This window comes from Aotus nancymaae, unplaced genomic scaffold, assembly GCF_030222135.1.
Source record: "Aotus nancymaae isolate 86718 unplaced genomic scaffold, 86718_ANA_hifiasm-v0.15.2.pri h1tg000043l, whole genome shotgun sequence".
Classification (NCBI taxonomy): Eukaryota; Metazoa; Chordata; class Mammalia; order Primates; family Aotidae; genus Aotus; species Aotus nancymaae.
The window spans coordinates 9,553,269-9,577,057 of NW_026988457.1; the positions used below are offsets into that span (position 1 = coordinate 9,553,269).

Consider the following 23,789-nt stretch of genomic DNA (forward strand, 5'->3'; position numbering starts at 1 on the left):
TATTAATTTCCTCATAACAAAACAAGTAAATAAAGACATACAATATAAGCAAAAGGATAAAGGATATAAGAGGTAGACAGTCAAGCTCAAAGATTTGACATCCAGCTAATTTTAGTTTCAAAAGGAGGGCAGTATTCGTGGAGAGAAGAAAAATAGCAACACAATACCAGAAAATGTTCTATAACTGAAGTTATCAGTTTCTAGACTAAAAGGTCTGGCCAGGTATCCAGCACAGAAATGAGAAACGAGTCATGCTAAGCCTCATTATGGCAAGAGTCCAGAATACCAAGAAGAAGGCGACCCTAAAATCTTCCAAAGAGAACCAAAGCAGAGTATATACACAAAGGGACAGAGATCAAGATGACAGACTTTTTAAGGGCAACAATAGTAACTGGTGGACAAAGGAGCAAGCTGGCCATGGAAATTAACTTTTCAACCTAGAATTACACATCCAGCCAAATTGTGCATCATACATTGCAGCTAGAATAAGACAATTTGAGACGTGGGAGTTCTAAAAAATATACGTCTCTGATAAGCACTCTTATGAAGGAACAGATGATCTGCTACAACAAAAAGAAGGAGAAGCCATGAATGAAGATGACCTGGGGTCTAGAAAATAGAGTCCAGCAGGAGAGAAGAAATACCTAGGATGTGGGTAAGGGGAAATGCCATGGGCCAGCTGAGCAGCAGGTATAGCTGACAACAGGCTGGAGCAGGATAGGGAGTGCTCCTGGAGCCATGCAGCAAAGAAAGAGTAGTTGGAACTGGTTGATTAGGAAGTTTGATTGTATTAAAGGAGTTTTGTTTTTTTTTAAATAGTCCTTTCAAAGAATTTGGGTAAGAATTAGTGTCACGTGTATAGAAAATAAGAAAAATTCAAAAATTGGCAATTCTAAGAGAAACAAAATTTTAGTACATGATGTGGATCAATTGTGGATAATATTTAAGCCCTATTAATGTGAGCTATGACCATTGGTTTAATGTTTGTGATATTGAGAGGGGGTTGGCAGAAGAGGAGTGAGAGAGCAAGTTTGTGGGAATACACAACAGGTTAATTTCTATCCTTCATAGGAGGAAACTGATCAATAATGTTTGAAACTTTCAAGTCAAAAATAGATCTGTAAGTCTGTCATTCAGAAGTATAGAGACAGATACCAGAAGAGAAAGGAGTTGAAACTGGTTTCCTCTGGAGAAAGCCCTGAGAGGTGTAAAAGGGTGGGTGTGGTAGAAAGGACTCTTTTTTTTTTATTATTATTATAAGTTTTGTAGTATTATTTTTTAAAGCTAAGAACATAAATTCTTCTTATTATTATTTTGAGACAAAGTCCACTCTTTTGCCCAGTCTAGAGTTCAGTGGCATGATCATAGCTCACTGCAGCCTTGGAACTCCTGGTTCAAGGGATCTTCCTGCTATTTTGTGTGTGTGTGTGTGTGTGTGTGTGTGTGTGTGTGTGTCTGTGTGTGTCTGTGTGTGTGTGTGTTTAGAAAAGAGTCTCACGACGCTATCCAAGCTGGTATCCAACTCCTGAACTCAAGCAATTTTCCTGCCTCGGCCTCCTAAAGTGTTGGGATTACAGGCGTGAGCCATCTAATCTGGCACACATGATTATCTTGATATTTAAAAAGGCAATAACAGAGGCTGAAGGAAACCTCTGGATTCTTGTTCTGGTGGGTGTTCATTTCTGGTCATGAAGCCCTAGAGCTTGTGTGGTGGGTGATTATTGGCTGGAATAAGTTTAGTGCCCAGCCAATGAAATGGAAGAAGGAGACATGAAGTAAGTATACTCCCAGGCTAATTCCAGCTCCACCATCTTCCTTATGACCTTGTTGGATGGACATTGAGGAACTCAGGACTCACTCTGCAAACTACTGCCTATAGAGAGCCGTTAGCTGGCAGTCCCCAGTGGGGATGGTCATAGCTGAAGAGAGTGAACCTGGGACGTCTTGCCAAGTTGCTTCATTTTCCTGGGCCTCAGTTTCTCTCATCACTCTTTAACAGAGAAGATAGGGAAATCCCACCTCAGACTCATATCCACAGAGAAGGGTGGTTGTCTGTGTGGAAGTAAAGATATACTGGAAAATGTAAACTTGTTATCTACATGGCTAGCTTCATCCAGTTGTGAAAGGGTAGTGAAGAGTTTGAAGACTTTCCTTGGAATAACACAGGTCTAACTACTTTGAGTAGTTATTGGATATTATAAGAGGATGGGGGAGGAGAAGAAAGGAGCAAAAGGAAACTGATCTTGCTTCAACATCCTGGTGTCGACAGTGAGGGAACTATTAAACTCAATACATGAAATCTTTTCTTTTTTAACATCCAATGACCTCTGAACTTTTTATTGGCCTCCTGCTCCCCAAAGGGTCCCCTGCTTCTGCTGGCCTAATGTCTCCGAACTTTGGTGTCGTTGGTCTTGGACACCACTTTGCCATCCACTATCCTGTGGGTGGTGGTCTTTTGGATGGTTTGCATGGATTTGCTGCTATCCAGGGCATCACCAAGACTGAAGTCCTCGCCATCTTCCAGCAGGCAGCAGTAGGTGGCAATCGCATCTCCAGCTTCACCTTGATGTTCAGTAGAGCCTCGTACTCCTGGGCCTGGCGCTGTCCCTCTGCCCAGGTCTGTACCAGCTCTGACTCCAGGTGCAGCAGGATCCCGTTGAGCCGCTTCATCTGTAGGGCATAGCGAGCCTCCACCTCCCTCAGGCTGTTCTCCAAGCTGATCTTTGTGTTTCTCATGGAGTCCAAGTCGATCTCCAAGGACTGGACTGTACGTCTCAGCTCTGTGAGTGTCATCTCAGCAGCTCTAACCTTGGCGGACTGTGTGGTGACCACAGTGGTGCTCTCCCCAATCTGCTGAGACCAGTACTTGTCCAGCTCTTCTTGGTTCTTCCGAGCCAGCTCGTCATATTGAGCCTGCCTATCTGCCATGATCTTGGCGAGGTCTTGAGATTTGTGGGCATCTATCTCCACGGTCAACCCAGAGCTGGCAATCTGGGCTTGTAGGCCTTTTACTTCCTCTTTATGGTTCTTCTTCATGAAAGAAGCTCCTCCTTGAGAGCCTCCATCTCTGTCTCCAGCTGCAGCTGAGTGACATTGGTGTCATCGATGACCTTGCAGAGCCCATGGATATCACTCTCCACAGACTGGTGCATGGCCAGCTCTGTCTCATACTTGACTCTAAAGTCATCAGCAGCAAGGCAGTCATTGTCAATCTGCAGAACAATGCGGGCATTGTCCACAGTGTTTGTGAAGATCTGAGCCCTCAAGTCCTCGATGGTCTTGAAGTAATGGCCTCAGTCTCTGACCTGGGGTCCCTTCTTCTCCAGATGCTCCTGGATTTTGCTCTCCAGCTTCTGGTTCTCTGTCTCCAGATTCCTCACTCTGTCCAGGTAGGAGGCCAGGCAGTCGTTCGGGCTTTGCATGGTCTCCTTCTCATTCTGGATACCTCCTATTCCTGACAGACCTGCGGCCATCCCCACGGCCAGGACCCTGGCCACCATGCCACCCCGGAAGCTGGTGGCACGGGACATGGAGATGCAGGAACCAGAGCCCCTGGTGCCTGCATAGAAGCTGGCTGCACTGCTGACCCACTGGGCACCATAGCTGGGCACCTGGACAGAGCCCAGGGACCAGTAGTTGGTGGAGAAGGTGGAGCCGATGGTGAAACTCATGCTGCCCGGGGAGGAGAGCGAGAGGACAGGACTCAGAAAACTTTTTAAAATTACTAATTGCATAAATAATGTCCTACTTTTATAAGCATGAAAGCTGACAAAATTACCACCGCGAACTTTATTCTGGAGTTTATCCCTGAAGTCCCTTCTAGGTTACATGCAGGAGCACATTCAGTCAAATTGTCAAATTGCTGTTTTCCTCTGCAAATGGGATTGTCCAAAAGGAGCAGAAAGTCACTAGGAGAGAAGTTGGAGCTGCACATCCTCAATGAGTTGCGCTTTCTGTTATACACAGATAATTAAAAGTTGAATGAAACCCACAGTTGAGAAATACCAAATTAGGCTAAATTAATAAAATGTGGTAAGTGACTGTGATTCATGTAGTTGAGCTTCACCATCAATCTGCAGGGAATAAAGAAGCAGCTGAGCTGTCAAAATGAACAAAAGCAGTTGCTAAAGTTGGCAGCAAATGAGGGAATGACAGGAATTTCCAGAGTTCAGACTTCTTGTAGTAGACACAGGAGTAAGCAGCCATGAGGCTTTTTTTTTTTTGAAATTAAAAGGAAAGTGAAGCTAATTCTTTATCTTCAGTTAGCAAGTGATTACCATATATCAGGGACATGAATATAATTTTTTAAAAAGTTTGTCTTATAAAAATAAATTTGAATAGTGCAGATAAGCAAAAAAGATATCACTTCTAATCCAAGTACATGGACATAATCACTAACAAAACTTAGTAGATGTCTTTTAAGAACTTTGTTACACTTATTAACCACCTATTAGCAAGATATACACGTGATCATACAATATTTATTAATTTTATCTGTATGTTTTACATTTGAATGTCAATTCCATTCTTTAAGGATAAATCTAAACCATTGCAAATGTGATTCAGGCAACCAGAATGTTACTGATGATCTATTTATGAGCTTATTTGCCTTGTATTGTTTGAGGGATTTTTTTTTTCAAACCTAGTGCAGGATTTCTTTGTGAGTTGTAGTACAGCTAAGAGCAAGTATAGCCTTTTTAGTCTACCATTCCAAATGTGAGAAATTTTCTGAAGCATCTATGATATCAAACTTCTGTAAATTTGATACCTGGTAGTCTCTGTTTCTTAGTGGAGTCAATTAGGTTAGAACATTATTAATGTGAAAATTAGTTTTGCATATGAATATATTATTAGGAATTTAGCAGATGTGTGTTTTCCAGATTCCCAACCTATGTTTTACTCTAAGAAACTTGAATGTATTCTACAAACACCACTTTCCTGAATACCAAGGGCTCTTGATTGACAATTGTTTTTCTTCGAAATAAAGATCGATAACTAGGACGATGTATTGTGGAATGGAAAAACAGCAATGTTAAAAATTTCCTGCTATTTCTACTTTTAGAGTTTTCCTTATGACCCACCTTTAGCTTTATCTGAGGGATGATATAGATTGGGTAGCCTCTGTTTGTATGTGTGTAGCGGGGGCGGGTGTATAGCCGAATTAAAAAATAGCTTATGAGTGATACTCTGTTCTGGTTTGCTACTTTTCACTTTCTCTTTTTAAATAGTAGGATTTTTGTTCACTAAAAAGAAGTTTTATTTTATCGTTTTTGCCTAAACTGCTCTCTTCCTCTCTGTATCGATGAGTCAGGATCACATGTAATCATCATTTATTTATTCATTCATTTATTCAACAAATATTGTTTGAGGGCTATGTGCCAAGTCAGTCAATCCTCCTTTGAAAAAAAAAGAAATGCTGACAAATGGAAGCACATCACTCTTTATGCCTACTCTCCTGGGAAAGAAGAAACAAAGTGTTCATTTATGTAAAAAGTAGTGAAGGAATGGACTATGTAAAAATTTTCTTTATGTTCATATTATCAAGAACTAATTTGAATAAACTCTTCTTAAATTAATGATATTCCAAGCTATAAAACAGTAGGATGTAACACATTAATGTTTTTCAGTCAATATTGCAATCAAATTTTTGTGTGGTACTGTTTATTAATGTTTAATATATTAAATATCTAAAATTTACATATTTTAACATGAGTTTATTGTTTTTGTTCAGTTCTTCAAGCATTATTTTTTTAAAAAAACTCCGAGGATGTATTAAGATAACATGAAATTCCATACTCTACTGAAAAGCTGTATTGATTTCAGTTCATATATTACAACATCTGCCTAATTCTCAATATTATTATACATCAAAAATAATGAAGTGGCAAGTTATCTGAGAAATTTGCAGTCCACAGCACACATTTTCTTTGGATAGTTTTGGATTTCACAACTTGAGAAAACAGGCCCAGAAGAAGCTGGAAAATATATTAGTCAGTGGATGATGGAGTATTGGATTTTGGCTCTGTGTAGATTTCAAATCCCAATGGCGAGAAAGGAAAAATAGAATGCATTACACATATAGGGATAATGTGAGATGTCAGTGACACTTATTTAATTTTACCTTAAATAACAAATTTGTTTTGAATGTCACTTAATGTCTTACCAGCACATTTCTCAGAAACGTGAATCACTGCCGGTTGAGTCCCTAATTTGAGGTCCCTGGTCTCAGCCTACCTGCAAGGAAGGCAGTAACTACGTGGTGTTAATAAAACTGTTTCCTCTCTGCTTCCCTTCCCTTAGTGTTGTGGGCTGAAAATGTATATTCTGGCATTCCTGCTTTCCTTGAATGTCCTGCCAAGGCATTTCTGCCCGAATACACTCAGACCAAGGATGGCATATTAGAGAAAAATTTCTTTTCCAAGCTGGATGAATCACTGAATTTCAGCTCTCCGTGACTATGGTGGAGAAGCTATTGACAAAGCGTTGTCTGCAGGGGTCACCGGTGACTCCTTTATCCTTTTCTTTATCTCCACCTTATACTCATCCATAGTTCTATGAACTCTGTCTTCCTTTCCTTATTGTCGGGAATTCTCTTTCTGATTCTGAATACTAAACCAGAATTAGACGTGGAAGTCTAATAAAGATTATTACCTTTATTATTGCTAAAACTGGATTGGGAAATGAAGCCTGAATTGATGGGCAAAATGAGGCTTCTCACTGCTTTAACCAAGCTTGAATCTCAGGATTCATCTGGGGAAACCACCGTACAGCCTACACTATGTAGCAGGCAGCACAGGGAATGGGAACTCACCTCACAGCCCTGAGGAGAAACCCTGAGAACAGGGATCCATAAGAAAACATGGGCCTGCTGACCTGCCTCTGAGAGGCAGTCCCTGGACAACGGTGTGTTAGTGTGCGGAGGACTCCAGTGGTGAAGGGCAACGACTCCTCCCTCATGCAGGCCTGTCCCCAAAGGCAACCAGAGGCAAAGCCTGCACACTGGAGCTGTTTCCTTCCCTCTGTGCTGTCAGTTTTAGGTCAATCAGTTCTCCTCCTGGGAGCAGGGTGAGCAGGTGGGTTGGTGGAGTGTTGGAGAGGAGGTCTGAGGCCACCTTCCATACTTATTTTGTAGTGGTATTTTTATTTTATGTGTTGGTGGTGGGAAATGTGAAGAGAAGGAAAAATGAGTGCATTTCCATATTATTCTCCTCAATCATCAACTTAATCAGGCCTTCAAGATATCTACATTGAATTGATGACTGGCTGCATTTAAAACCCATTGGAATAAATGTTCTCTTAAAAATAAGATTAAGAGAACATTTAATCTTGATTGTTTGGATGTAATCCAAAATTCATGCTGTCTTGCCATGGCATTCTAGTCTTCTTATCCCCGGGTCCATGATAAACTATTCAGTCTGATTTGTCATCACACTTTCTGTCAACATTTGCTCCAGGCTTATCAAACTCTTTGCAGTTTTCCAAGCATCCATGTCTTTGCCTGCCCCGTTGCCTTCATTTTTGCTGCTCTCTTCCTGGGAAATATATTCCCTTGCTTTCTTTATCTGGATATATCTCACCGAGCCTTCAGAACTCAGCCTAGGCATAATTAGCTCCTGCTGGACACCTTCGCTGAATTATTGAGCTGTGCCACCTCAAGTGGGGTTAGGTTTCTTCCAACGTTCCTTACAGTATTTCCTGCTTGTATACTGTGATAGGGCACAGGTCTTCCTAGCTGCATATTCATATTGAATATAGGGCCTAGCATATAATCAACCATTGATAACTATTGTTAGCATCGCTCACATTGCTTCCTTCTTTAAACAAAGCCATAATTTCAATATTTGTTAGGTTCTCAAATGTGCATTACAATAAGAATTGCCTAGATTTGGATAGACATAGGCTTACAGATTGTTTATAAAAATCTTGATAGCTTTGCTGATATTGGAAGAATGTTTTTCTCACTAAATAGTATTTTTGTTTTTCTGTTATTCTTTCAAAATATAAATAAGATGATTTTAATAAACATTTTCTAGTATTTATAGTGATCAAATTGTAATAAAAATTGCTATACGTCATTATTCAAATTCTCAGATGTTCATTTTTAACAACTTCCAAATCTTCATGAAGAGAAATTTTTACTCTGACTCAAGTTGTCTAGATGGTGAAATTGTGAAATAGATTTCTTCCAATTTTAGTTACATGCTGTATCAAGGAGTAAAAATGAAGGATGGAGTATACAGGAGACAGAAAACATGTTATGTTATCCTGTTCTGAAAGGCATCCTGAAACCTTATTGAATAGATGTTAAATATTTTACACAAAAGAAAAGTTGCACCCCCCATGAGAGTTAGAGAGTTGAGAACTAATTTGTTACGTTCAGGTTGAAGTGGAAGGTGACTGCATGGTTAGCCTTTTAACCTATGTTTAAATCCACTGGGAAGAAAAGCCAAAATGATTTCAGGGATAAACTGACTTGTTTATCTTTGTGCTTAAATCTGTCCAGTCAAGTAAAAATATTCACATGGTCTGTATTGTGATATGATTATCTGGGGACTGAAAAATGTGGTATGAATTACAAGATTGGATCTGGAATTCTTCATAAAACCTTTACTGTTTCATAGTTTTTCCTAACTTACAAAGAGCTTTTATATTTGTAAGAAGATAGTTTTATTCATTCAACCTTTAATAAATATATATTGAGCACCTTTTTGTGGTAAGTATTTTTCTGTGCATGAGAAACATCACACTCATTTAAAAATATTCTGTAGGTTTTTTTTTTGGGTAGTTTAAGAGTTTTTAATTGATTTATTTTTAGTTTTATATGTAAATTTAGGGAAAAGTTGCTAGAACAGTAAAAGTACCCTGGATACTTTTTAATCTGTGTTTACTAATTGTTTACATTTGTCTCATTTGCTTTATCATTTGTATTTATATGTATTTGTAAAATTTATATGAATATATATATAATTTAAATTTGTAATTGCAAATTTATAAACTCATAAGTTGTTTGCAGTACAAATGTATAATTTATTTGTATATTTGATGTTTACATTTACATGTATATTATATATATGATCATAGTTTATTTTCTTAACCATTTTAGGATAAGCTGGAGATACTGTACCCTTTTACAATAATTCTTCTTGTATACTTGCTAAAATTGGGAGATTTTCTTACCTTATCATTGTATAATTATTAAAATCATGTGCTTTATCATTGGTGCAATAGTATTATCTAATACACAGCCCATATTTAAATTCTATCAGTAATTCCAGTAATTTCTTTTATAGCTGTTTTTTCTCTGCTCCGGGTTCCACCTAATAGTGGATTCGTAATGAACCAACCCAATCATGCGCTGCCTTTGGTTTTTAGCCAGCTTTAAGGTAGAACAGTTTGTGGCCTTTTTTGACTGTTTTGACTGATATTTTTAAAGAGAATGGACCAGTTCTTTTGTAGTACGACCTTCAATTTGGATTTGTGGGATAGTTTTTCATGATTATATTCAAGTTATCCATTTATAGCAGAAATACCACAGCAATGATTTGTGTCCTTCTGAGTGCAGCATGTCAGGAATCATGTGATGCTGGCTTGGTCCAAAACTGCTTATCACTAAGGTTATGTCAGCCAGATCTCTCCATTGTAAAATAATTTTCCCTTTGATTTAATAAGTAGTTTGTGGCGAGATGCACTGGCACCATATAAATGATGCTCCTTAACATTTTTTATTCACTGATTTTAGCTTTCATGGGTGCTTTTCTTCTTGTTACTTCTACATTTATTAGAGTAGCATTCTACTACTCAAAGAATGTTTTCTTCTCCATTTATTTATTCATTGTTCCAGAATTTTTTCATTGTCTGGTAGGAGCCTTTTCACGCTGGTCTCTTGTCCTTTTGTTATGCCTACATAACTTTTTGAGTACTTTCTTGTGCTGTAAGTCAAATATTCTAGGCACATTTGTGCCCTCATTGTCCCAGACCTGGAATCAGGCTTTTCTGTAGGGAATCTTGATGCTGCTTAGTGTAAAATGGCATTTAGAAACTAAAATCTGAGTGCTGGGTATGATCATGACTACTGGCCTACTTGTTCCTTGGCTTTGTCAGCAAACAGAGCTAGAAAATGTGTGTGTGTGAATGTGGGTGTACATGCAGCTCTATCTATACTTATGTCAGTATCTATTCAGTGTTAACCATGCATTTATACTGATACCTCCAATTCCAATTCGATATCACAGGACATATTTTAAACATCTCCATTTCCGTAGTTGTAAATCCCTTTGTGATGGTTAGTTTTATATGTCAACTTGGCCAGAATATGGTAACCAGTTATATGGTCAAACCCCAATCTAGATGTTGCTGTGAAGGTATTTTAGATGAAATTAACATTTAAACCAGTAGACTTTGAATAAAGCAGATTACTCTGCATGTGATGGGCGGGACTCATCTGACTGAGATCTTTCATGGAAAAGGGAATTCCACTTTCAGACTGCCTTTGTATTCCAGACTGCAGCATCAACTGTTCCCTGGGTCTCCAGCCTGCCAGCCTGCTCTGTAGATTTTAGATTTGCCAGCCCCCATCATCATGTGAGCCAATTCCTTAAAATAAATCGCTCTATCTTTTTTCTGCATTCATATCTATATCTTTATATCAATATCTGTGTCCATATCTATATCCATCTATTGTCTGTATCTCTATATATATCCATCCTTTTGATTCTGTTTATCCTAGGAGCCCTAATACATCCTTCTAGACTAGAATGAATGCCTAGAAAATAGTTTCAGAATTGCTAGCCCACACTACTGTGAAGTGCCAGTTTCCAAACAAGAGTTCAATATTTGTTCACAAAACTTTTTGAAGGTAACATTATATACCATAAAATGCACAAAATTAAGTGTAAAATACAACAAATTTAGGAAAATGCTCTCACTGATGTAAAGCACACACATCTGCAAGACATAAAATAGTTTCTTCATCTCAGAAAGTTGCCTCAAACCCCTCCTGAGTCAATACCCTTGCCTTTCATGTCATTATTGTTTTCCTGATTTTATTGACCATAGATTAATTTTTTCTCTTCTAGAACTTCATTTATATGTACTCTACTATATTCAAATTATTTAGCACAGCACAAAATCTGTAAGATTTATTCAAGTTTCATTATAATAGTTCTGTTTTGTTGCTGAATAGTATTCCATTTGTGAATATATTCTAATTTATCTGTTTTCCTGTCAATGGACATTTGAGTTTTTTCTTTTGGGGGCTATAATGAATAAACTACCATAAATATTTGTGTACCAGTCTTTGTATGAACAGATTTCTTTTATTTCTCTTTAATAAGTACCTAGAAATGAAGTGCTAAGTTGTAGTAGGGGTGAATAACTTTACAGGAAACTGAGAAACACTTGTCCAAAGGGGTTGTACCATTTACATTCTCATCAGCAGTGAATGAGAGTTCAAATTGTATCTGTATCACTTGATATTTTCAGTCTATTTAATTTTAGTTATTCTAGTGGCTATAAATGGTATTTTATTGTGACTTTAATTAGAATATCCTGATGATGAATTAATAATATTGACCACTTTTTTGAACTTAATGACTATTGTACATCTTTCTTTGTAAAGTGTTTTTTCACATTTTTGCTCATTTAAAAAAACTGAGTTTTCTTTTTAACACTTGGTATTCTAAAAATTCTTAATATATTCTGGATATGAGTCTATGATCAGATATATGTTTTGTGAATATTTTCTCCCAGTGGTGGTTGCTTGTTCATTTTCTTGACAATTTTTTTTGATGAGCAGATATTTAATTTTGGTGAAGTCCAATATGTCAGTATTTTCCTTTTTTCTTATTATTTTCTATGTCTAATCTAAATCTTGTCCTACTGATAGGTAGTAATGCTTTTCTCTTACCTTTTCTTCTAAAAGCTTTATGTTTTCGAATTTTCAGTTAGGTCTATGATCTACCTCAAATTGATTTTTATGTATGGTGTAAGCAGGAGTTGAGGGTTTTTTTTTTTTTTTTCCATATGACATAGATTTGCTTATATTTCAACAGTTCAAAGATTTTCCTTTCTCCATTTAACTGCTTTAGTTCCTTTGTCAAAAATAACTGGCTAAGTGTGGGTCTCTTTCTGGACTTTATTCTCCATTTGCCTATCCTTGTACCAATATCAAAGTATTTTCATTACCATAGATTTGTATTAAATCTCCAGGTGAGGACCCATAAGTCTTCCAGATTTGCTCTTTTACAAGATCGCTTTGGCTATGCACTTCCATGTAAATCAAAGTATATCAAAAATTATCTTGTGTTAGTATTGACATTGTATTAAATCTATAAATCAATTTGAGAAGAATTAATATCTTAACAGTATTGTGTCTTCAATCAATAAACATGTATATAGTTCTCCTTTTATTTAGATCTTTAATTTCTTTCAGAAAGTTTATAGTTTTTTTTGGAGGTTTTGTGTGTATTTTGTTAAATTTATTCTCAAATATTTAATGTTTTTTGCTGTCTGTTAAAAAATTGTTTTAAATTTTATTTTCCAAACATTTGCTGTTGGTATCTAGGACTGTAATTATATTTTGTATGTTAACCTTGTAACTTACAATGTTATTAATTCACTTGTAAGTTTTAGCAGTTCCTCTTTTAACTTCTGAGAATTTTGTATCATCTTCAAATTGAGTCAGTTTTCTTTCTATTTTTCTGATCTCAATGCCTTTAAATTTGTTGCCATAATGTTGCTCCTAATACTCATTATATTTGTAATATCTCTAGGAGCAGTAGGGAAAACCTCTACTCATTGTATTATTGGCAAGTTGGGCTTTCTCTCTCTTTTCTTTCTCACTAATCTTTCAAAGGTTTTAGATTCAAAGAGCTAACATTTAGCTTCGTGAATTTTCTCCACAGTTTGTTTTCTGTTTCATTGAGTCCTCCCTCATTTTCTTTCTGCTTAATTCAGGTTTAATTTGCTTATTGTTTTCTAATTTCTGTAGGAAGATACATAGACAACTGATGTTTGAACTTCTCCTCTTTACAAAATAAGCCCTTAAATCTATCAATTTTTTTTATACTCTGATTTAGTAGTACTCACAAGTTTACAAGCACACACAATTTTGTGTCCTTTGACCAACATCCCAAATCCCTGTGCCAAATGTTTCAGCCATGCTGTAACAAATGGCATGATTTCCTTCTTTATATGGATGAATAGCATTCCATTGTGAATATATACAGCATTTTCTGTATCAATTTATTCACTGAGGGACACTCGGTCATATGCTGGCTATTGTGAACAATGCTGCAACAAACATGAAAGTGCAGTTACCTCTCTGCAGACTGATTTCATTTCCTTTGGATAGCTTTTCATTCACAATTTCTGGTTAAATTTTGTGATCAGAGAAAATGCTCTGTAAATTTCAATCTTTTAAAACTTATTAGCAATTATTTTGTAACCCAACAGATTTCTAACTTGGTGAACATTCTATGTGTACTTCATAAAAATCTGCATTTTGTAGTTGTTGAATGAATAAAAAGGTCATTATATAAAACTGATAGATTCAGATCATTTATATTCTTATATTTTTTGTCTCATTGTTCAATCAATTACTAAGAGAGTATTTTTAAAGACTTCCTCTATTATTGTCTGTTCTCTGACTTACAGCTTTTTTTTGTATGACAATTTAAATAAGTACCTCATGAAAATGTATGGTAACTTTTAACATCTTTCATACAGTAAAGACAGTAGACAGCAATTACAAGTATTAAACAGAAATAAAATAGTCCATGGATATGCCAGTTAAACTCACTACATTCATACTGCAAACATTTTTGGAACCTACTTTGTGCCAGGCCACATGGTGGATACAGATAAACATGTTTCTGCCCTGAGAGTCTCCTTCTCCAGATAGATAGGTAAATGATGTAAACTCTTAAAAATATAATGCTATGTACTCTACAATACAGCAAGTAGTAATTACAGAATATAAGACTTGTATGTCAGTAAGTAACTTATCTTTATTTTAAATAAATCTCTATTTATCTTAAAGTCTCAAATTATATTTACATATTACATGTCTGGCATATTGAGAAATATTTTAGTAGTATAAAAATACTATTTGACTTGGTGTCAGTGCTGATTTTGAGTCCAGACTCTATCACTGGTTGTTTAATCCTGGGCAATCACCTGAGTCTCAGTTTTCTCAATAGTAAAATTAGACAAATATTAACATACGTATGAAGTAGCTTTTAAGATAAAGTAAGGGAAGAATACATAAAAGATTGCTTTAAGGTACTACCAAGTATAAGACATTATTAATAAAATTAATGCAGGTTGCTTCCTTGTAGTTCCAATTCACCTAACTCTTTTTACTTTGGCTTTAAAACATAGACAATTCAATAATATGCTCAGACAACATGTGTATGATATTAGAGTGATTAGAATTTGACTAAATTTATGATGAATTTGACAGTTTGTCATCTGAGAGTTGAGCCTTCTTGGGCTGGGAGAAACATTAGAGGTAATATATTCTAGCTCCCTCTGTATCAAACAATGAAACAGACACTCAAATCACTTAAGTGACTCACCCAAGTTTGCACAGTCGGGTGCTGTAAGGGCTAGGTAAGACTGTAATCCTGTGCACGTGTGTGTTTGTAATATGAGGAAACTTCTAAAATGAAGGCCCTACCAGACGTCCTTTAAGGCCTGGGTTTAAGGGAAGCATTTTAGGAAATATGTGTGGAGAGGAATGGAGGACCAGAGCATGTTGTAATCACATCCAAATTTTTGGGTTTCATCATAAAATCAATAGGAAACTATTGGCATTTGTTATTATGACTCTTGCATAACTGGAGAAGAGACAAGGAGGAACAAAAGTGATTTGCAGGGTAACTCACCAGTAGGCAATTTCAAGAGAAAATGATTGCTTGGATCAGAAGAAAGTGATGGAGATGCAGAAGCATCTATTGATACAATACTTAGGAGGCAAATAGACAGTCTCACTGATAGACTATATGATAAGGGGACGGGGTAGTTCAGGATGACTTTTAGGTGGTGGCTCATGTAACTGGATGGACGGGGGTACTGTTACAGAGATGAGAAACACTGGAACAGGCTACTGTTTAGGTTAAGGGTGTGTTAAACTTTGGATGAGATTATGATTTCAACTTTTGAACTGTTGATTTTTGAGATGTTTTTGAAAACATTAAGTGGAGATGCCAAATAGATAATTGATTATAAAGGACTGAATATCAAATGAGAGGCATCAGTGGAGAAGATAAATGAAATGTGAACCATCCATGTGTATGTATGTGGTAACTGAAGTCACAGACTCGGATAAGCTTGCTTAAGGAGGAGGTACAGAGCTCAAATAAGACTCTAAGTGGTCAAGAGTATCAGTATCCCAAATATCTCAATGCTTAGCCTTGAGATATTTGAGATAGTGATACTCTTGACCACTTAGAGTCTTATTCTGTACATTCCATTTTCAGTTGCTATCAGCTCTCACCTGGCTTACTGCATCACCCTTCTTATTGGTCTGTAAGTGGCAGTGGGGAAAGAGTAGGATACCAACTGTCTTAGTCAGCTGTAGCCACTATAGCAAAAAAAAAAAAAACCCACCATAGACTGGTGGCTTAAACAACAGAAATTTAATCTTTACCATTCTGAAGGCTGAGAAGCCTAATATCAAAGTGCTGGTGACTTAAGTTCCTGGTGAGTTTTCTTTTCTTGGTTACAGATGGACACCTTGCTGCATCCTCACATGTTGAAGAGAGACATCATCTCTCTCCTATCCCTTGTTATAAGGGCAGGAATTCCATTTATAAGTGCTCCATCCTTATGACCCAATTACCTTCTAAAGCCTACGTCTCCAAATATCATCACCTTGGGGTTTAGAGTTCAACATATGAATTTTGGGCAGGACACAACCTTCAGTTGACAGCACCAACATTCCTCTGCATGCTGAAGTACTAAGTGTGAGCACTCACTTGTGAGGCTTGCAGGGGAAATGGATATCTTCAGACAAGTTAAGGATATGAGGGAGAGGGGGAATCTAAGAAAAGATACAGAGGATTCCAAAAAATTTTCTGCTTAAACAAAGGCAGTTCTACAGGGCCTAGTGCCAGCGTTTGGGATGTGGGGCAGATGTGATTTGAAGTTTTGCTATTAACCAATAAAAGCAAGAATGAAAAGCCTGGTGACAGTATTATCAGTCTCTTTGAGGGAGGATACTGGGCTTAGTGTCCAGATACCATTTTTCCAATAGAAAGTTAGACTGTGGTGCTTAAAGATCCTATACATTGGTGTCCCAAAATTATCAAATATTTAGAGAGTAACTCTTTTCTGTTAGTAGTTATTAAACCTCAGTGTACATAAGAAATACCTGGAGAACTTATGAAAAGTGCAGTTTTCTGTGATCTGCCCAAAAGTTTCTGTTTTAAGATATAAGAGATGAGGCCTGCAAATTTGCACTTCGACTCCCTATATGATAGGGGCAAGAAGTTCTCATTGTCCTGGGATGCAGATGCTGTGCTAGGTCCTCTGGTGGCAGCCATGTAAATAAGAAATGTTCTTCACTCTCCAAGGACTTACGTTATTTTAATATGATGTGGTAACAAAATTTTGCTAGTTTTTCATGTGGCCCCAAGCATAATATTTATTTTAAATTAAATATAATTAAGATGCACTATACATATTGCAAATGCTTTTTTTTTTTTTTTTTTTTTTTCACCTGTGTAAACTTTTCTCCCAGATGTTTATTTTAAATGAGTCTATCATTTTTGGTTGTTATTACAGTATGTGGATATGGGATTATATCACCATCTGATATTTGGACTTTTGAATGTTAGCACTAAATGCTTTTGGTGTCAACTTTTGGTGGCTGTTCCATTATTGTGTCTTTTGGAAGAGAGTACTTTGTGATCTGTATTTGCTTTCTGGTAGCTTTCTAATTTATTATTATCTAAAATTTTCAAATGTTCTGAAAAATCATATTCAGACCTATGTCACAAAGACAGATTGATGATACAAAGTAGTTTAACAATTGTATATTTGACTTTCTTCTCCCAATATATTGATTAGTTACTTTACCTCCTAGTTACTTAACCTCCTGAAATCTAGGTCATGCTCATTCTGAAGAAATTGTCTGCACAAGTTGGTGGAGAAAATATTTTTTTCTCTCATGAGTCACCCAGATTGGAAGATGACTGAATGAGAAATTTCAGACTAAATGTGGCTTTAAGTGTTACTTATTTAAAATTCCTTGGAGGAAAAACTCTATTCATTACATAGAAATTATTTTCTTGTCATCAAAAAAACAATTTCCTTACTAGGAAGAAAAACATCCATTTCTAGTTCTGGAGAACTTTTCATTCAAATGTCTCATGGGAGGACCCAGTGAACTGATGCAAGTTGGACAAACTGGAGTTTGGTTGGGGAGCAAGGGTGAGTGATGGAGAAAAATGTTCAAACATCTGGATAAATGTATCTGGGCAATGTGAGAACCTGTAAATGTTAATAATTCTACCAGTTTAAGAAAGGAGAGCCAATGCTACTCAATGTGTAATGATTCTGATTAGCAAAGCAGCAAGTTAATAACACAACATCTTAAATTTCAGGAAACAAGAAGTTTAAATTACTCTTAAATTTAAATTATCTTAAATTGATAAAGTTGCCTTTATCAATGCCCATAGATTGCATCTCTACAGTACTTCCTTCTCCTTTACAGCCTATATTCTTCGGAAACAGTTTAGATGTGTAACTTACAAACTATTTAAACCTTATAGAAAAACAGAATCAGGGAAGTAAGCTGCATTTTTTCTATCTGGGAATGTTAGCATTCTCGGAGTCTGTGAGACTTGTCCGTGGTTTTGCCAGGGCTACGTTTCTGACAAATACTAAACCACTGTTCTCAAATGTCAGCATTTATTTTTTATGTAAATCTGTGTGTACCATACAGACTGTTTGTGGATGGCTTTTGGAATTCTGTGTGCAAACTTTTGATGTCTCTTTGGGTATTTGGTGGCATGATTTACTGTCATTGAAGGGGAGTTTGGTGGTTTGGGACTGCAACTAAAGTAAGAATAGCAGAGATTGGTATGAATCTTGAGTTCTAGGAGAGTGAATAAACCATCTTTATCTTATCTAAACATTGAATACATGGTAATTTCATGAAAGCAAATGAAACCAGAAGCCACATCAATCTCTGAAATTCATGAATATATAAGATAAAATTTTAGATATAATCTTTTGGAGAGAAGTGCTTATTTTAACTGGAAGCATTTTTTTCACATAAAATATTTTGAAAAAAACAAGTTTGCCATCTTTTTAGAACATTTTTGCATGTATATTTGCGTAAGTTCTACCTAAGAACCTGAATATATATCACATATTATACATATTGTATTTTATATATATTGTATATATTCCCATTTTGTGATGGGAAGGCTCTCAATGAGTTTGAAAGTCAAGACCAGTGGATGCTCTGGGTCAGACGAATGCGAGCTTACTTAGGAAACTCGTGTTTTTGCTGAAACCTTTGTTTACCAAAACATACTACAGTTTTGTTTACTGAGTTAAGTAATTTATGCAGAGTCCAACCTGATATTCTTCAAAAATTTAAATTTACAGACAGCTCCCAGTGGAAGTCATAGAATCCTCTTCTCTCCCTAATTAGAATCAAGTGCTCCCTCTTGCCTTAGTTTTGTTTTGTGATTAGTGGAATCTTAGAAATGATGTTGAGGGACTGTTTTAGAGGGACTTCCCTGGCCGGCTAGGGGCCTTTGTTTCCGCCTTCCTGCCTCTGGCTGGCTAGGGTCCTTTTTTTTTCTTTCCCACTTCTGGCAGGCTAAGCAGGGGCTTTGTCTCCGATTTTCCAGTCTCTGGCTCTTGGAGGTGGGGGCTCTGTGACTCAGGGTTGTGAAACAGTAGCCAATCTGGTAAAGGGTTCAAAGATCAATTAATGCAGAGGATGTTTGAAAGAACCCCTCTCATTGGACGAGAACATGAATGGGACGGGAATAACTCAGGGGTAAAATCTCCAGCCACCTCAGCAGGACCGGCACCCTCTCCAGGTAGCCTTCCACCGTGTGGAAGTTGTCCTTTTGCTCTGCCTAAAAAAATTGCACTATTGCACATTCTTTGGGTCCACAAGTTCTGTTTGAGGTGTAACACTCACTGCGATGCCAAGGTCCCTTTCCCCATTCTTCGGTATTAGGAAGGCCAAGAGCCTAAGTTCCCATTGTCCGTACTCTGCTTCTGCGGTGGCCTACCGGTTAGGACTCCTGGTTTTTCACCCAGCCAACCTGGGTTTGACTCCCGGTGTGGGAACCAGGGAATCCGGCTGCAGCTACTCCAGTTAGAATAGGATAGAGGCAGTCTATCTATGGTACCAGGGCTTTGGAATCAGGCAGCCTAAAACTGAATCTCAGTTCAGGTTCTTACAAGCTGTGTCACCATGGGCAAGTTATTTGATCTTATTGAGCCTAAGTTTGCATTTGCTCATCTGCAAAATGCAGATAATAACATTTCCTTTTCTCCCCCCTCAGGGTTTTCATGAGAATTGAGATATCGCATGTAAAGCATGTAGTGACTGGCATATGTTAATTCAGTAAATGATAACGGTGATAATGATTATCTAAATTAATGTTACTACTCTAAACTGTCTGTTTTCATATTTGTGGGAACCATTTTTTATTTAATTTCCCTATCTCCCACGACATAAAATTGGCTTAGAGTGGTAACAGTAGTCAATGGCTTGCAAATGAAAGGTGACACATATGCCATATAAAGTATACACATATACTGTTATACTTTTTTCATGTTTTGGATTTACAGTAAATGGCTAGATTGAAGCTTTAATTTATAAATTTCTAATATCAAGGCTTCTGAGAATCCAGAACTTAGTAAGTAATATACCTCATTTCCTCTGTCAGTGTACTAGCTGAAAATGCAAAGAAATTATCTGAAGACTTAAACAAATAATTATTTTTTCAAGGTACTAAACTTAAATGCAATTTAAAGAGGCAAAGAGAAGAATGAAATAATTACTTTTGAAAACAGAAAATCAGCTTAGCTTGTTCAAGTTCCCAAATTGTCTTAGTAGCTCTAAAGAAACAAACAATACTGCATGCCCTGCAAATCAGGAAAGCCCTTGTTATCCCCACTTTACTTTCTTTGTGTTAAAGAGCCTTTATTAAACAACTAAGTTCTTGTTTACGATTTGAATGAATCAGAGACTCTCAGAGAGCAGAGGCTGTGTCCACGCAACATGAACTGCTACCTCCCACTAAGTGCCTGACATTTGGTATTGGTTGAATGAATTATAAAGCGGGGTCTGGATTTTCTTGGACTAAAGCAGTAGTGACTGAGACAATTTAGGGCAAACAAAGATTAGGATGAGTACTTACCATCTGTCTGGCTTGTGTCACAGCCAATCCCTCCAGCTTTTTTCAGGAAATTGGAATATTAAATCTGTGATGAATAAATTATTGCAAAATCATTGTATTTTGGTAGATGGTGCTTATTTATACAAACTGTTGTCACTGCTTGAGACATCTATACTTTCTAGTGTAATTCATAATTATTTCAAAAATCCACATTTTTTGTTTGGATTGTAATAAGAGGAAAATTATTTCCTTGACATCGTTACAGATAATATGTTAGAGGTATTTGAACCAGTGCAACTCCATCTTGAATAGGGGCTGTGTAAAATAAGGCTGAGACCTGCTGAGCAGCATTCCCACTAAGTTAGACATTCTAAGTCAGAGGATGAGATAGAAGGTCAGCACAAGATACAGACCATAAAGACCTTGCTGATAAAACGGTTTGGAATAAAGAAGCTAGCCAAAACCCACCAAAACCAAGATGGTGACAAAATTAACTTCTGGTTGTTCTCACTGGTCGTTGTAGGCTAATTATAATGCATTAGCATGCTAAGAGACACTCTCACTAGTGCCGTGACAGTTTACAAATGCCATGGTATCAGGAAGTTACCCAATTTGGTATACAAAGGGGAGGAACCCTCAGTTCCGGGAATTGCCTACCCCTTTCCTGGAAAATTCAGAAATAAACCATCCCTTGTTTAGCATATAATCAAGAAAGAACCATAAAAATTGGCAACCATCAGCCCTTGGGACTGCTCTGCCTATGGAGTAGCTATTCTTCATTCCCTTACTTTCCTAATAAACTTGCTTCACTTTACAGTTTGGACTTGCCCGAATTCTTTCTTGTGCAAGATCTAAGAACTCTCTCTTGGGATATGGATCTGGATTGCTTTTTGGTAACAGGTAGCTCTGACTTGCTTAGACTGACTTTTTGTTCCTTCTTGAAATTGTGAAAGGAAAAATAAATCTCGTGACCCCCAAATCACTAAGCCAAGAGAAGTCAAGCTGGGAACTATGTCAGGCAAACCTGCATCTCATTTTATTCCCAAATAAGATAGCTACAAAGGTAAGAAGCTATATACCTACCTCAAAATTTGCCCACAAGAAATACCTTGTGGACAAAGGACAGACAAAACTCAATCATCCCTCTAAGGCTCACCTGAGACAAATGCATATCTGATTGCTTCCTCTGCCCTATTGTTGATGTAAAAATGCAGGTTCACTGAGCCATACTAAATTGTGTATTCAGTAGAGGGCTGATTGAGGACTCAAAAGAATATAACCTTTTTGTCTCTTACCTGCTTCCAACCTGGAAGCCTCCACTTCGAGTTGTCTCACCTTGCCGGAAAACCAATGTACATCTTATACATATTGATGGATGTTTCGTGTCTCTTTAAAATGTATAAATGCAAATTGTATTGCCAACCACCTTGAGGACATGTCATCAGGCCTTCCTGAGTCGGTGTCATGGGAGTGCCCTTAACCTTGGCAAAATAAACTTTCTAAATTGACTGAGACCTCTCTCAGATATTTTGGGTTAACAAAACCAATAAATATGTATTTTTATAATTATTAGTTAGTATCTTGCTTGGTGCAAATACTGGAAGCCTGTTCTGTTCGACAAATGATAAATCAAGAGTTCTGAATTTATAAGTCTTTGGGACAGATATGTACAATTCTTATTTTCTGTCTCAAAGAAGAGTTCAGATCTCTGAAATATCTTCACTTCTTTTGTTCACCTGCCTGTTCTTCATCTAGACCCAGGACAATGGAATGATGTTTCAGTTTTACTCCTTCTCCCTCTTCCCTCGTATCCCGTAGCTTGACCCTGCCGGGAGATGCTGCGTCTTGTTCCTGTGCTTCCCTCCCACTCCACAGTGTGAAAGTGTCTCATCACCTCAAGCAGTCTCCTCCTGCCAATCCTGCCTCCATGGCCAGCAAGCACCCATGTACACCCATCTCTGCTCAAGGGTTGTGGGGACTTCCTATTTCCTGAAGAAAATTTCCTCAAATTTCAAACTCACTAATGTTATTGTGGGTGAACCTGCCTCTCATTTTATTCCTAAATAAGATAGCTACAGAGATAAGAAGCTACAAACCTACCTCACAATTTGCTCCCAGGAAATACCTTGTGAACAAAAGGATAGACAGAACTCAAAGTCGTTCCAAGGTTCACCTAAGACAAATGCATATCTGATTGCTTCCTCTGCCCTATTGTTTATGTGAAAATGTAGGTTCACTGAGCCAGACTAAATTGTGTATTCAGTAGAGGGCTGAGAAATTCAGATTAAATGTGGCATTAAGTGTTATTTATTTAAAATTCTTTGGGGGAAAAAATCTCTATTCATTACGTAGAAATTATTTTCTTGTCATCAATACAACAACAACAACAACAACAATTTCCTTACTAGAAAGAAAAATATCTGCTTCTAGTTCTGGGGAACTTTTCATTCAAGTATCTCATGGGAGGACCCAATGAACTGATGCAAGTTGGACAAACTGGAGTTTGGTTGGGGAGCAAGGGTGGGTGATGGAGAAAACTGTCCAATTTTTCAGTTCAAGGTTATGTTAACCAAGGACTCAAAAGAATGCAAACTTTTTGTCTCTTATCTACTTCTAACCTGGAAGCCTCCACTTCGAGTTGTCTCGAATCAGATTTCTTGAATCTCTTCTTTTCTAAATACCGGAAACTTTAGTATCTCTGCTCTTCAGCTGGTAACTAGTGTTTGAGGTAGCAGAGAGAGAACAAACATCGATTGAGCATCTGCCATGAAACATTGTTCTGAATGCTTATTGTCACAACTTATGAAAACATAGGCTCAAGAGGCCATATTATTTTCATATGGTTATAACAGCTGTTGATTCAAGGTTTAAATCCAAGTCATCTGATGCCAAAATTCATGTTCTTTTTATATTCCACCTTAGCCAACCACTGCAAATGACAAATGGAGAACAGGGACTGTGTCTTTGATTTGAAATTTCCATTCATCATTCATTTGGCCAATACATATTTTATGAACAATTATTATGTGATATACATGATTGTATATGCTTTGGGAAGACTCAAATAATAATGATGATGGTGATGAAAATGAAGTGGTAGCAGTAGCTAATAATTATACAGTAGTTTGTGTAACAGGCAGACACTGTTCTAAGTAATTTACATGTTTTATCTAATTTCTTCTTCATAACAACACTATGAGATGATTCTCTTCATACACAAGGAAACTGAGGCACATAAAGAATCTGCATGAGATCACACAGCTAGTAGTGGCAGCACTGGATTGCAACCCAGGAGTCTGGAGCCTAACCCCATCCCTGTCCTCAAGGTGATAAACCAAATATGCTACATCAGTTTGGTTCTTTAATACCTAGGACAATCAGTAATATGGGTAAATATTTTATTTCTTATTCTAT

General features: G+C 37.1%; 1 pseudogene; it reads right to left on the minus strand.

Moving 5' to 3' along the window:
* Positions 1–2,380: 2,380 nt before the first annotated feature.
* Positions 2,381–3,671, minus strand: LOC105729197 (keratin, type I cytoskeletal 18-like; annotated as a pseudogene).
* Positions 3,672–23,789: the final 20,118 nt, after the last annotated feature.